A 13,663-nucleotide genomic window follows, 5' to 3' on the forward strand; every position below is an offset into this window, starting at 1 on the left:
TGGCCGAGGGGCTGGGCCGGGCTCCCCTGCCTTGTCACCTTTCTTCCTGTGCTGCTGCTCGTTAACGCCCCGTTAATGAACTCCTTCAGGTCACAAGTGCGCGTGCCCAAATTACAGCTACGGAGCGAAATTTCCTATAAAGATACACATAGACGCACATCCAAAATATTTAATCACATATTTTTAAAAATTTCAGTGGCAAACCAACTCCGGCAGAGAAAGGGTTATCACAACATAAAAGAAACTATAAGGAAACCAGGCTCTAGACAAGTCCAAGCCATTTTACAGAATGGCACATGATTGTAAATCTCCACTAAGTTCTACTGAGATTTCTCACAGCAACTGAATGACTTCATTGTCAAAGCTGCAACATAACAGAGAGAAACAAAACATGAGGAATCACATTAATGAAACACAATTTTGGGAAATATTTACTCTCAATATAATATTGTGGACTATCCCTCCAAGAGGCATTCTGATGGAAATTCTTCTCATCATACTTTAGGTCTTTATTAACCGACCCCCCCCCCCAAAAAAAAAAAAAAAGTTCTGTTATTTCCCTTTGGGGAGAAAATCTGCTATATTAATTGTATAAAAGTTTTTCCACCCCCTATCTTACATGGAAAAATGTCCTCCTTTGTCTTTGGAAGTAGAAAGAACCTGGTTATTTTCGCAAACATTTAAGATTATCTTCAGAGAAAGGGAGTACAATAAATAGAATCACATTCTTGAGCCATGGTTCAAGAAAACCATTTGGCCTTGCAACTATTCCCTTGTTTTAAGTAAGAACCTTTGATTTATTACTTGTAACGCGTAGAAGTAAGTTGTCAGAGTTTCACTTCGAATATGAGTTATTACACACTTTGATGTACTGACATAATACTGACATTCATAAGTAAGACTAATTGGAAATGATTAGCTCTGTGAATAGGCATGTAGAAATTGTTTCTTCTTTTTCCCTGTTGAGGTCATGAGCCAGAGTTTGCTTATCTGTAAAAATCACACTGTGTTTTCTGTGTCATGGCATAAAAAGAATGTTCCAGACGCAGCAGGTTGGGTTAGCCCTCACGCCCCTGTTAGGGGAGCACAGCTCTCCGCATCCTTCCTGAAGGAGGCGTCATTCCCCAGGAGGAGAAGCCAGTCGTGGAGAGCGTTGCCAGGCCTCCCCCTGCCACCAGCCGGGGCCTTTCCCCCCGGGGGGGCTTCTTCCCGCTTTCCAGTATGTCTCCTCTCGATGCCGCTCAGGCACCTGCCGACCTCTGGGCCCTTCTCCGCACAGCCCCCAGCTGAGGGCGCTCGGAGCAGCCTGTGCAGGTGGCGCGGCCTCCCCTCTGCCCAGGCCCCCGAAGGGCCGTGCGTTGGCCGAGCTCCTGTCCCCCGCACCCAGCACCCAGCTCCCCGTCCTGGCGTCGGCAGAGCCTGGGCACGTCCTTGCAGACACACTTTTTTTTTTTACTGTGCCACATTTGAAACTTTTTTTACTTCTAAAAACACATATCTGAAGTGTGGCCGCTTAGGCACGTGGAGTGTGCAGTGAGGTTAACTGTGCTCGCGTTGCTGTGTGGCAGGTCTCTGGAGCTGGTCCTTCTTGCAAAACTGGGACCCCGTCCGCTCCCCTGCCCGCGCCTGGCACTGCCTCCCTGCCTGTCTCCGTGACCTTGGCTGCTCCAGGTCAATCTCACGTGAGTGGAAACAACAATATTTGCTCCTTTTGCGACCGGCTTTAACTCAGCGTAGTGTCCTCAAGCTTTATCCTTGTGTTTGGCTGTTTCCGCCTCGTGGCTGTTGCAGACACAGCTGACGAGCGTGGTTGCGTGAATATCTGAGATCCTGCCTTACGTTCTGTGGCACACACGCCCAGACCTGGGATTGCTGGGCCGCGTGGTAGTTCTGTCTTTGGGTTTTCGAGGAGCAGCCGCCGCCCTGTTCCCCGTTCCTAGCGACCTGCAGGGTGCCAGGTTTCCCGCCTCCTCCCTGGGGCTCGCATTGTCTTTTTCTGATAGTGGCTCTGCTCCTCATGGATTTGTGTAGTGAGCATGGGCTTTTACAGACACGTTAAGGCTTATTTTTACAGTCAGGTCTGCATCGTGCGCCAGGCGCCGTGCTGAGCGCTCTGCGTGCTCACGCTCCCACTCTGACCAGCCGTCCTGCGGCCTCGGTGGTCTTACCTCACGTCACACGTGCGGGACCTGAGAATCGGCCTCGGGTGGTTTCGCTCAGAACAGAGCGCTGCGACCCGGGAAGCCGGGCTCCCCGACCAGCCCTGACACCGCAGCTCACTTCTCACCCCCGAGCTGCCCCCCGCCTGCCCGTGCTCTGCCCGTTCCAGCCCCCGCCCCTGCCCCAGAGGCAGCGAGGGCCGGCCGCCCCTGGGTGCAGGGTGCAGGGTGCGTGTGGGAGGCGGAGCGGGGAGGGCTTTGCGTTTCGCACACACGTTTGCTTGGTTAGCACTGTGAGCCGAATAGTGCAGTGGAGGAAAGCTGAGTGTGGACTTCTTACAGACACAGAGCTTTGCAAACTTGAAGGTTTTGTTTGTTGGTTGGTTTGTTCGCTCGTTCCTGGTGAATGTACTCCCCAGATGTGCAGGCATTTCAGAGAGAGGAATTCCAGTCCCATCGAGGGCTCGGCTGACTCAGTGAGGGGGGCAGCGTGGCCTGCAGGGCGCACCGACTGGTCACCTGCACAGAGGGGCTGAGCACGGGCTGGTAGGACAGACGCCCGGCGCGGGGCGGCCACGCTCCCCACGCGGGGGAGGGGCTCGCCGCTGCCCCCCTCGCTGCCTCATCCCCCACCTGCTGCACAGCCGCCCTGCCCGTCCTAAAGGCAGCGGGTCAGGAACTGGTTATAGATGTGGTTTTCCTCACGTAGTGACGAACTCTGAGCATGTTGGCATTGAAGATGACCCTATGCCCAGGTAAACTGGGCCATGTGAAGACGCTGGTGACTGTTGGGAAATTCCCGGGACTGGAAATCTAGCCCAGTCTTCATTTCGCCACAGAAAGCATCAGGGAAACAGGGAACTAACGTTACATCGTATACGCCTTACATTTGAGAAACACTTTAATTCTCACCTCCAACTGTCTAGACTGAAATAGATTGGGCCATAGTACTGCACTGTTTCAAATTTATAGCACCAATTAGCAACAACTTCTTTAGGTAAGCGAGTATAAATCTCCCAGTAGACTTACATGAGAGGCTCTAAAAACGACTGTCGGTATTTTAAATATTCTTCGAGTGCTGCCAATGCTGCAGGAACAAAGCAGCTGATTCTCTGTAGCCGGGTGTGGCGGCTCCCGCAGCTCGGAGTCGCTGAGGCCGGTGCAGTTAGGCAGGCAATGTGCTCTGTGTCCCCAGCCGTCAGTGCAAATCGTCAGGCCAGAAGCAACGAGCCATGTTACCTCCGCGTTTGTAAATTGTGTAGCTCTAGAATGGCTGAGTGTTGACACGAAACCACCGAGTGTATCAAGCGCTGCTCACGACATGCCACATCCCCTGGACTCACCTCTGTGGAAATGACACCCGGATCCGCCATCTGTTCTTACGAACGCTCTTTTGCTCATCTTGCTCCCTTTTTCTCTTCTTTGTGATTTATTCTTTTTCTTTCATACTCTATTAATAGTCCAATGTTTCTCAATCAAGTTTCTGAGTGAAATCACACTGTACTTCCTTTTTTAAGGAAAATGGCTCATGGCAAGTAAGACTGCAGCGTAAGAAAACAAGACGAGAGGCATAGCCTCTCCCAGTGGTTAGCACCTTATTCCTGCTGCTGAGCCTCGGTTCCGAGGTTTTACGGCTCATTCGCCAGGGAAGCCGTGTGGCTCTCGGGCCCTGCAAAGCACCTCACGGTGCAGCAGCAGGTTCTGCTGGCTATTTCAGTGATGAGATATGAGTTAAATCTAAAATGGAAAGTGTGTTGCAAAGAAGGTGACAATTTTTTAGAGTAACTGACTTTCACGTGAATATTTTAATGTGAGTTTCAGTACAATTTTTATAAGTGAATTCCAGTTAAAAAGTTGTTCCTACAAGATAAAATTGACGCTCTTGGCATTTCTGGTTTGCAAATGTCGGAACGGACGCTGAGTGAGGTTCAGGGACATGCTCAAGGTCATTTGGTTCTTAGTAACTAAATGGGGTTTGGATCCACGTTGTCATATTCCGACGTCTTTGACCCAATATTGCGCCGCTATCAATGCTGCACCGTATCACTGTTACCGTCACTGAAATAGTTCATCGTACGTACGTCTCAGTGCGTTGATGGACATCACTTAATTCTCCGTCAATGGTGGACATTTTCTTTGTTGTTTTTGCTCTTACAAATAAAGACACGGCTGACACTGTCACGTATCTTCTCGTTTCTGTTACATTTTGTCCTTTGGATGAATTTCTCGATATGTAAGTACTGAACAAAGAACGACTTTTTCAAAAAATTTAACAAGAAATCATTTGCATAGTGCATCAATGGGTGCTAGTTGAAAAGTCCTGGGCGGCCTGGCGAGGTCCGTGCGTTGTGTGTCTTGTTATTCTGAGCGGCGCGTTTTCCCGGCGGTCCTGCCGTCGAGAGCCCTGAGGGAGTGACAGTGCCCGAGCTGAAGGACCCCCCACGCCCCCCGCCCAGGGGCCAGGGCCGCGCTCCGTGTGACGCGGGGGTCGAGCTCGTGGCGCGCGTGCCCGTTCCTGGGAGCCCTGGTGACGGAGTTCCTCGGGGGTTCCTGCGTCTTCGGCACTCGGCCGTGAAGCGCCCTCTCTGGAAACCGTTTCCACGGCTCTCCCTGCCCCCGACCGCGGGGACGCCTCCGCTCGCTCCCGCTCACGACGGCCGCTCGCAGAGCCCACCGTGCCGTTGGAGGAGCGGACGCTCCAAAGCGGATCACATTTTTGGGTTTAAATACCCCGAGATAGTAAAACAGGGCGACAGGCAGCGATGGCCTCGGGCAGTGGGCAGCGCGTTGGGGGCCCCAGCTCCCGTGTCAGGAGCTGATGGGGCAGAGACCCGGGCGTCGGAGTGGCGCGCGTGCCCGGGGCAGCAGAGGCCGGCGGGCGGGGCGGCGGGGCGGGCGGCGGGGCGGGCGGCGGGGCGGGCACGGGGCCGGCCGGGAGTGTGCGGGGGCCGCGGGGCTGCGGCGCGGGATGCTCTGCTGTGGCGTGAGGGGCGGTGCCGCCGGGCCAGTGCCCAGCCTCGCCTGCTGTGCCGGCCCGGCCGGGCGGACGTCCAGCCGCGGCCCCGGGCCCCTCGCCGCCCTCAGGGGAGCAGGAGTGGCCTCACTTCCTGGCTGCCGTCAGAGGACTGGAGGGCAGGGGACGGAGGGCTGCGTGCTGGTCCTTGTCCCTGGTCAGGGTCTGGAGCAGGGTCGTAGGTCCCTTGCAGACGAAGAAGCTGGGACGTGCTGTTCTCTTTGGGACTCAGCAAGATGTGGGGCCCTGCGCCCCTCACGCCGAGCTGAGTGCAGATGCGGGGTGTCCTCCAGTGTGGGAATGGGCGGAGTGGCTGGGGCAGAGAGGACTTGGCGCCAGTCTGCTTCTGCGAGCTCCATGTCACACTGAGTCCCCTCAATGACAGGGGCAGGGAGGGCATGAGTGTCCCCTGGGTGCTCCTTGGCCCACAGAGGCTGAGCCTGGAAAATAGGTGAGAAGAAGGAGAGGCTTTAGCTGTCACCGGCTGCGCGCTGCGCGAACACAGCAGCTGGCGTTTCTAATGTAAATGCGCGGGGCAGGAAAGGGGAATTCAGATGGCGCGCGCAGGACGAGGTGCTTCTTTCTGATTACTCCAGAAAGCTGAAGACCACACCGGACGAGCCTGGCAGCCTGGGAAATCCCCCGGTGCTTGCTGCTGCGCTTGGCTGCTGGGGGCGAGGCGAGGGCGGGGGGGGGGGGGCACGCAGGGCCACGTGCTGCCCACTGAGGGTTAGGACGGCCGCCAATTGCACAACCAAAGGAAAGTGAAAAGCGAGCCACGCCGCCTCCTGCTCTGACAGAGGCAGACGTCCGTCATCGCCAGCGAGACGAGGCAGGGAGGCCGCCGGGCCAGGGAGGAGGGCCGGGCGCGAGTGGGCCCTGGGCTCTGCTGCTTCCTGGGGCCTCGGATAAACTCATCGGGTCACTTGGAGTGAGCTGGTTCCCTCGGCCCAAAGAGAAGGGCGACAGCACCACCGCCAGCAACAATGCCGCAGGGTTTGTCACAGTACAGGAGATAAGATTAGCGAAACTGATTCATTACCATTCCAGTAAAAGTGAGGAGACTCCAGTGGTCTGGGAGCTGCCCACCCTTACCCCGAAAGTGGAAACAGTTCCCCAAGTCTTCCAGGCACGCCCGCACCCCGACCTCCTCACCCCCCTTTGCGCCTTGTGGAGCTGTCGCCCCCGCCATCGTCCAGCCTGTGCAGGCCGCGGAGGCGGCCAGAGCGGGGCCGAGGCGAGGACAGGAGGGCCTGCAGCGCTCGGCCACACTCCGGTGGTCCTCAGCAGCTGCCGTGTGTGGCTGCCACGCCCTGCAGCCCCGCACCCTGGAGAGGGACTCCTCAGGGTCCAATTTAAGTGGGCCACATTCGTGTGTGACTGGTGGAGACTCACGTGACCAGACACATCCCTGAGATGAGTCACAGCCACCGTGAGACCTGAGGGAACGAGGAGGCTCGGCTGTCTGGTGTGTCCCCCACGGGTCCCGAGAGCACCCCAGCCTGCAATGGGACGGTGGATGAGTCCCGATCGCGAAGCAAGACCTGGCCCCTGCGGCACGCATGGGCCCTGAAAGGGCCCGGGGCCTCGCTCCCTCCGGGCCGGGCGGGCTGCCGGGGTCAGGAGAGAGACCTTGCCGGAAGCTGCTGCTTGCTTTTTGCAGGAATCTCGGGGTGCAGAGGTTTGGAATGAAGCAGAATGAACTCAGTGCCACTTAACAAATGGACAGACTGCAGATTACATCAGCATTTGTCCTGTGGTGATGATCCCGGTGGTTTTTGTAGGAAAATATCAATGAACTCTAAGTTAGCTAATTAATATCTGGGAGAAGATGATATGTGTTCGCAGTCATCCCTCTGGAGCTGGTGCCCCTCAGCTGCCTCGGGCTCGCCAGGCCAGACGCGCTGTCTCGGCAGGCCTCGGGATCCCTTCCTTCCTTCTTCCCTGAGTCACAGTGCGTTCGAGTATCTGCGACCGTGGCCGTGTGGGAATCCACGCGCGTGTCTGATCGGAGTGTTTCCAAAAGGGACGTAAAAGATGAGGGAGGAAACGGCGCAGTCAGACCACGTCCGGGTGCTGTGGACTCGGCCGGCCCCCCACCAGGGCTCGCCGGCCAGCAGCCCCCGGGGTCTGCCGTCGGGGCGGCCCGCACCCGGTCGGCCACACACTGGGCCGCGGCCGGGCCCCGAACCCCTCTGCCACAGATGCACGCGGCTGGGAATCACTTCTGGTCTCGGACGGGCACTCGGCCCATGGGCTGCACAGGCCGGCTTCTCGCAGTGGACGTTCGCGGCCGTGCACTGGCCCCCTCCCCCGCTGGGGCGCCGGTCCCAGTGGCCCTGTCTTTTCTGCGGCGTCTCCTCCCGACGTGTGCTCAGCGTCGCTGGCGGTTTCTAGGGTGAACTGCCGCCTTCCTGGCCGGGGAAAGGGCACGTCGCGAGATATCCAGACCCCGATGCTGTGGGCGATGCTGTGGGGACTGTCCTTGGGGACCGTGCCAGGCTGCGAGCACGCACACCTGCTGTTCCTTCTCCCGCGGCCGCCGGACTGGGGGAGTCCGCAGCGTTTTCCGGCGAAAAACTTCTGCAATCTCAAAAGATAGGCTGGCTTTTGGCAGAGACTGTGGTCACGCTGTGTCTCTCAGAAGGAGACTTTCCTTTAAGGGGTGCCCTGGTCACCACAGTCTGCGTTGCCTCGATTTTAACACACTACATAGATCATTTCTGAAGTTCTAGGATATTTAAAGAAACACTTTTGAGTAGCTGTCATTGAATCGAAGGATAATTATGTCAAAACTTGAGTTTGCTGGAAGCAAACATACAAAAGGTTTTCTCTGAGTCCCTGAAAACAGTCTTGATTTATGAGGCTCTGAAATTCCTCCATCCAGATCAGACATGCCACATGAATCACCAAAAACTCATTGGACTGACAGTTAATGGGAAACAAATCACAGCAGTGAAACGATTTTCAAAACAGCGTAGCAACAGTATAGAAATGGTACAGAAAATGGCTTAGTTCTTATTCTATTTCAATCAGAGGGAAATTTTGTTCACAGTAGCCAAGATATAGAAACAATCTAAGTGTCCGTCAAAGGATGACTAGATAAAGGGTAAGCGGTATATGCATTCAAAATGGAATGTTCCTCAGCCATAAAAAAGGGTGTTTTATCATTGGCAGCAACACAGATGAAAATCGAGGACATTGTGCTAAGCGATATAAGATAGACACAGAGAGACAAACACCGCGTGGTATCACTCATGTGACATCTTTAAAAAAAGTCAAATTCATGGAAACGGAGCAGTGGTCACTAGGGGCTGGGAATTCGGAGAGCTGGGCATTTAAAGGGCACGGACTTTCAGCTTTAAGGCGAGTACAGTCTGAGGGTCCAGGGCAGAGCAAGGTGACCGGCTGGCAGCCCTGGACTGTCTTACTGAGGTTGCTAAGGGAGTAGAGCTTAACTGTTCACACCAGAAAAAAAAAAAAAAAAAAAGAAGAAGAAGAAGAAGAGGATAAACGTGAATAAAACAGAATGAGGGTGTGCCCTGCTGTGTGAGACGCAGGTCCCCCGTGGTACGTGAGGTCGCGGTGTGTGAGGTCCCAGCTCGGACGGGCGCACAGCGTCCACGGGGCAGATAGAACTTCTGATTGGAGCAGCGTGCGAAAACAAACCCTATTCCACCCGCTCCATGTGTCCCTTCCGAGCGGCGGTGGCGCTGGCCTCGCGGGGCACTCCCCGGGTGCTCCACACGTCGGTAAGGAGCCGTGTGTTTGAAACACAGAGGGAGGCTTCACAGCGACACAGCAGACTTGCCACTTGTCTTCGAGAAGAGCCATCGGAAATTCCAGAAAGCAGAGGCATGGCGCCTTGCACGTTTCTTTCCGTTCACACAGTTACGTTGCTGTGATTGGTACCTGACCGAAAGTCTGACATCCTCCCGGAGACAATCCGGACCTGTTGTCTGCCCCTGCTTGTTTGAAAATGTCATTAGCAGAGCCAGTTAGTCCTGTCAACAGGAAAGTTCTCCAATCAGCTGCTCAGTCTTGACCAGAGGAAAGTACAGGTCCTGCCCCAGCCCTGGGTCAGCTGCTCCGTGCCAGCTCAGAACACCAGGGTGTGTGGTTAGCGTGTGGTTTGGGGCTGGAAATAGACGGGAAGGAGAGAGGGTTTTCCGGGGTGGGAAACTGCTTTGGTTAGAGGAGGATCTTACTGTGTGAAGAGTAATTGTCAAAATATTTCCTTAGGAACCTATGTCTCCCTGAGCTGGGACACGGGGCACTGCCCTCGTTTCCTTCCTGGAGCTTCGGCTCAGTCTCGGTCCTCCTGCTTGGCTTGGAAAAGCCACACTCCTTTAATGGCTGCCAAGCTGGCTGCTACAGTTCAAGGGCACTTGCCTCTCGCGTGGTCGAGGTGCAGGGTGACTTGGTCTTCCTTTTGCAGCAGTGCTGAATTAGTAAGGCTGTGTTGAGCCACCGCCCACCACCCACGGCCATGCAAAGCATTCAAAAGAGAACTAGAAAAAAAAATCGAGCTTTTCAAAATTCATCTTTTTTTTTTCCACTGGAAATCAACGCCCTCTTCTTATGTAGATTTTTTTCCTACGGAGACTAAATTGTTACAAATGACATCATTCCATTTTTTAAATTACTTGATGTAGTTCCAGAATCATGACTAACTTAAAAATTTCAACTTACTTAAAGATACATCAGAAGTAGGTATTGTAGGAGAAGTGGGCTTCCGGTGCTTCCGGGTACCATCCCTTGGGCGGTCACCATCCAGTCTCTACAGCCCAGGCTGCCCGAAACGCGTCCCCGCCAGGGGTCCTCCCACAGGCCCCAGACAGAAGGCAGCGTGCCCTGCAGCCCCTCCGTAGACCCAGCCAGCCCCTGCTCTGTTGCCAGGGGGGTCCTGTTTGTTCAGGGCCAGGAAGGCCCTCAGAGAGGATGCCCCCAGCCTGGGGAGCTCGGAGCTTTGTGCTGGTCAGCGGCCTGACAAATGCCCTGGCCAGGAGTCGAATGAGAGACAAGAGGGACAACGTTTAAGGATGAATAGTTTCTGGGTTATTTTGAGGATCATATTTCAAATATTTCGTAGATCTATTGTTTATTGCACAGTAACTTCTAGTTTTAAAGATATATTTTCTCCAATCTCTTTAAGAGTACTATTTATACTAATTTTAAGGTTGTCTTCTGTTGAATCTTTAATTTTCTAAGTTTTTTTTCCCCCAAATTGAATGTGAGGATTCTTTATACAGTTGCTCTCCTTAAATCTTGAGATTTTTGTGGGCTTGGTGCCTTGTGCCTAGATTTCATAAGCAGAGCCCGAGCAATGCATCTTGTTTCTGTGTAAAGAGAGGAGACATGTCCCTTTTAATATTTTAATGTGCTCATTGCGGGGGTGGGGGGTGGGGGGCGCGGGAAGTGCTTATATTAAAATATACATTTTAGATGGAAAAACAAGCCATCGCTTTAAAAACTGACCTATAAAGAGAGATCATTTTGGTTAAAATTATGGGTTATGTTTTCTTTTATAATAAATAGTATGTAAGCACTTTAAAAGTTTCAGTTATGTTCATGAGTTACTATGTGAATGGTAAACAGTGATGATCAGCTGGGCTTTATCATTGAAGGGAGGAAGCCTGTGGCATTTTGCAGATTTTGTCCTTGGCCCAGCACCATTCAACATTCTAATTGGTAACCAGAATGAAATTGCAAACTGCAACTTTGTGAACAATGAGCTGGGGGATTCCAGATTTAGGAAGGAAACAATATTGAAGGACTGGAACTAGGGACGAAGTTAGAAAAATTAATTTAAGAGAAATGAAGACAAAACATTATATATAGGCATAGAAACCCAAATCAACTGGGTATAAAAAGGAGAAATAAGGCAAAACAGCATAGTAAAAAACAGAGGATTTGTAGCTGACAGTTAAATACCAATTTAACGAGGACTGCTGTTAATGGGTCTATGGCGTGTTAACTGTACGGGGTACTGGCGAGCCCTAACAACGTTAGAGCATCGTGCCAGGTACATTCCACACTTGAATAAGGATATAGATCACACCTCTTAAATCGCCATTGAGGGAAGAATGGGTTATTTTGAAGCAGGAAAAAAAGTCATCAGGATCAGGATTGCTGCCTGCAAACACATGAAGGCTGTCACATGGGGGAGGCGTCCGGCTTGCTCTGTCTATCATCCCGAGGACTGGAGCCGGGGCCAGTAGATATATACTGTAGGGCAGTGGTCCCCAACCTTTCTGGCACCAGGGACCGGTGCTCCCATGAGAACCTAACGCCTGAGGACCTGAGGCGGGGCTGAGGCGGTGAGCGGCTCTGGGGAGCGGCTGCAGACACGGATGAGGCTTCGCCCGCTCGCCCGCTGCTCACCACCTGCTGTGCGGCCCAGGCCCTGACGGGCCACAGATGGGTGCTGGTCCACCGCCCGGGGATTGGGGACCGCTGCTCTAGGGAAACCGATTTTCAAATCAGTGCAGAAAGATCACCTGCTGGAACTGTCCGCGGATGAAGGGTACTGCTGAGCAGGCAGTAAGTTCCCCCGGCGTCTCGAGATACATGTCTACTTAACATCTTTGTAGTAGAGGAGTTTGAGGCACGGCCAATGCATAGTTGTCCCTTTCAACCTAGTCATTCATTCTACGACATCAAATTTTAAATGATTAAGGACAAAGTTGGTAACAAGTGATTTTCCAGAAGAAGGGCTCGCGGGGACAGTAGGAAGCGCAGGAGTCGTGTTGTTAACGGAAGTGCAGGCTGCTGTTTTGTCGTCAGGGGAAACCCAGTGGAGGCGGCCGGGGCCAGGCTCTGCGGGGAACAGGCGCCATTTCCCCGGAGACATGCATTTTGAAGCTGAAGAGAGGCCGGCGAGGACAGCCACGTGTGAGCACTTCCTGAGTCTCCCGTTCTCCCCTCCCCGTGCGTGCGATGTCATTGTCCTTCATAAGTTAGGAAACTGGGTGTTTGACTGAGGGGGCGAGGGAGGGCCGAGGGCCACGGACCAGGGAGGGAGATGAAGTCCAGCCCCACGGCTGCTCTGGACAGAGTCCCCTCACGCCTCGTGTGACCGCCAGCAGTCGGACTCGCCTCTGCTTCCGCCGTCGTCATCCGAGTACTTGCCCCTCCGGAGTTCTTCCTCAAAGAGCTGCGTTGTAGAGTCTAGTCTGCTGACTCGAGGATCATCTTTAAGTGAAGTGGGCATTCTAAAGTACAAAACCTGACCAAAATCGTTTTGGGAATTCAAGTTGGATTAAAAAAAAAAAAGGAATATTTTAAAATCAAACCTGAGTTCTGAGACAAATGTGGCATCCAGACATAAAGAAAACATTTGTGAACCTAAAGAGAAATTATTTTAGGCACAATTCTATGGCGCTTCCCAAAACAGGCTCTAGAACTTGAGCAGGAATAATGGCCCGAGGGCTAGTTACCAGATTCGGGGGCTGACGCAGACAGCCTGAGGCGGGGCGTGGTGCTGGTGGCCTGTGTAAATGCACTGCCTTGTCTGGTCCTGCTCACTTAAAAAGCAGATGATTAGAGATGATTAGGTCCCTTTCAGAGTGACTGAATCTTCGACTCTCATTCTCTACTACTTCTAAGAGTCTTGTTACATCCACAGATGCCTATTTTATAATGTAGTCCTTCGAATTATCCTTTTAGTGGGATGTTATAAAATGAAACCATGTAAATAGAAAACTAGTACTACTTGTCATATATAGGTCATTTTCAAACAATTTTTTTAAAATTTGTAAAATTCTTGCTAAATATTGTTTCTGAAGTTCTGAGCCCGAAGCCTGTTCTCTTTGACCTTGGCCCCTGCTTGATTAGAGGTTGGAAACACTGAAAGCATTTCCACCCCTGGCACCCGATGCCACTTCGCGCCGGGTCCACACACAGCCCGCCCACTGCTCGCTGCGCCTGCCCTGGCTTCCCGGGACGCGCCCTCCTCTCCCCGTCCCCGGCTCCCCTCTGCGGCCCAGCCAGTCCCCGCAGAGGCAGCGGAAGGCGGCTCCCCCAGCCAGCGCCCCTCTGACTGGCCGCACGGGGCACACGCCTCACCTGACCCGAGACATCGCTGTGGCGCCAAATGTGGGCAGTGATGGCTGCCGGGCTGCGGCTGCGCTGCTCGGGCAGGGGGCTCACTGCAGAGCCACCGTGACCTTCAGCGTCATCTTCTTGTCAGTACGTTGCCGTCCATGCATAAAAAGTCTGCAGAGCCGTAACGATGGTTGACAAGTGTGACCCCCTAATTAAAGTATGGGAGACAGTGGCGGGAAAGCATGTCCCATACAGACTGGTTGCAAAGCTCAGTTTTAGATCTAGGCATAAAATGAAAAACAAAGGGCCAAGTTTACTTTGCCAGTCCAGATGGACCACACCATCAAACTGAGGGAGCGCCAGCTGAAAACCATCGAGAGTCAAAAAAATAACATTTAAAAATGTCGGCAGCTCATGGGCATGGGCAATAGACTAGTGGTTAACG

Source organism: Rousettus aegyptiacus, unplaced genomic scaffold (assembly GCF_014176215.1).
Source record: "Rousettus aegyptiacus isolate mRouAeg1 unplaced genomic scaffold, mRouAeg1.p scaffold_m13_p_15, whole genome shotgun sequence".
NCBI classification, from domain to species: domain Eukaryota; kingdom Metazoa; phylum Chordata; class Mammalia; order Chiroptera; family Pteropodidae; genus Rousettus; species Rousettus aegyptiacus.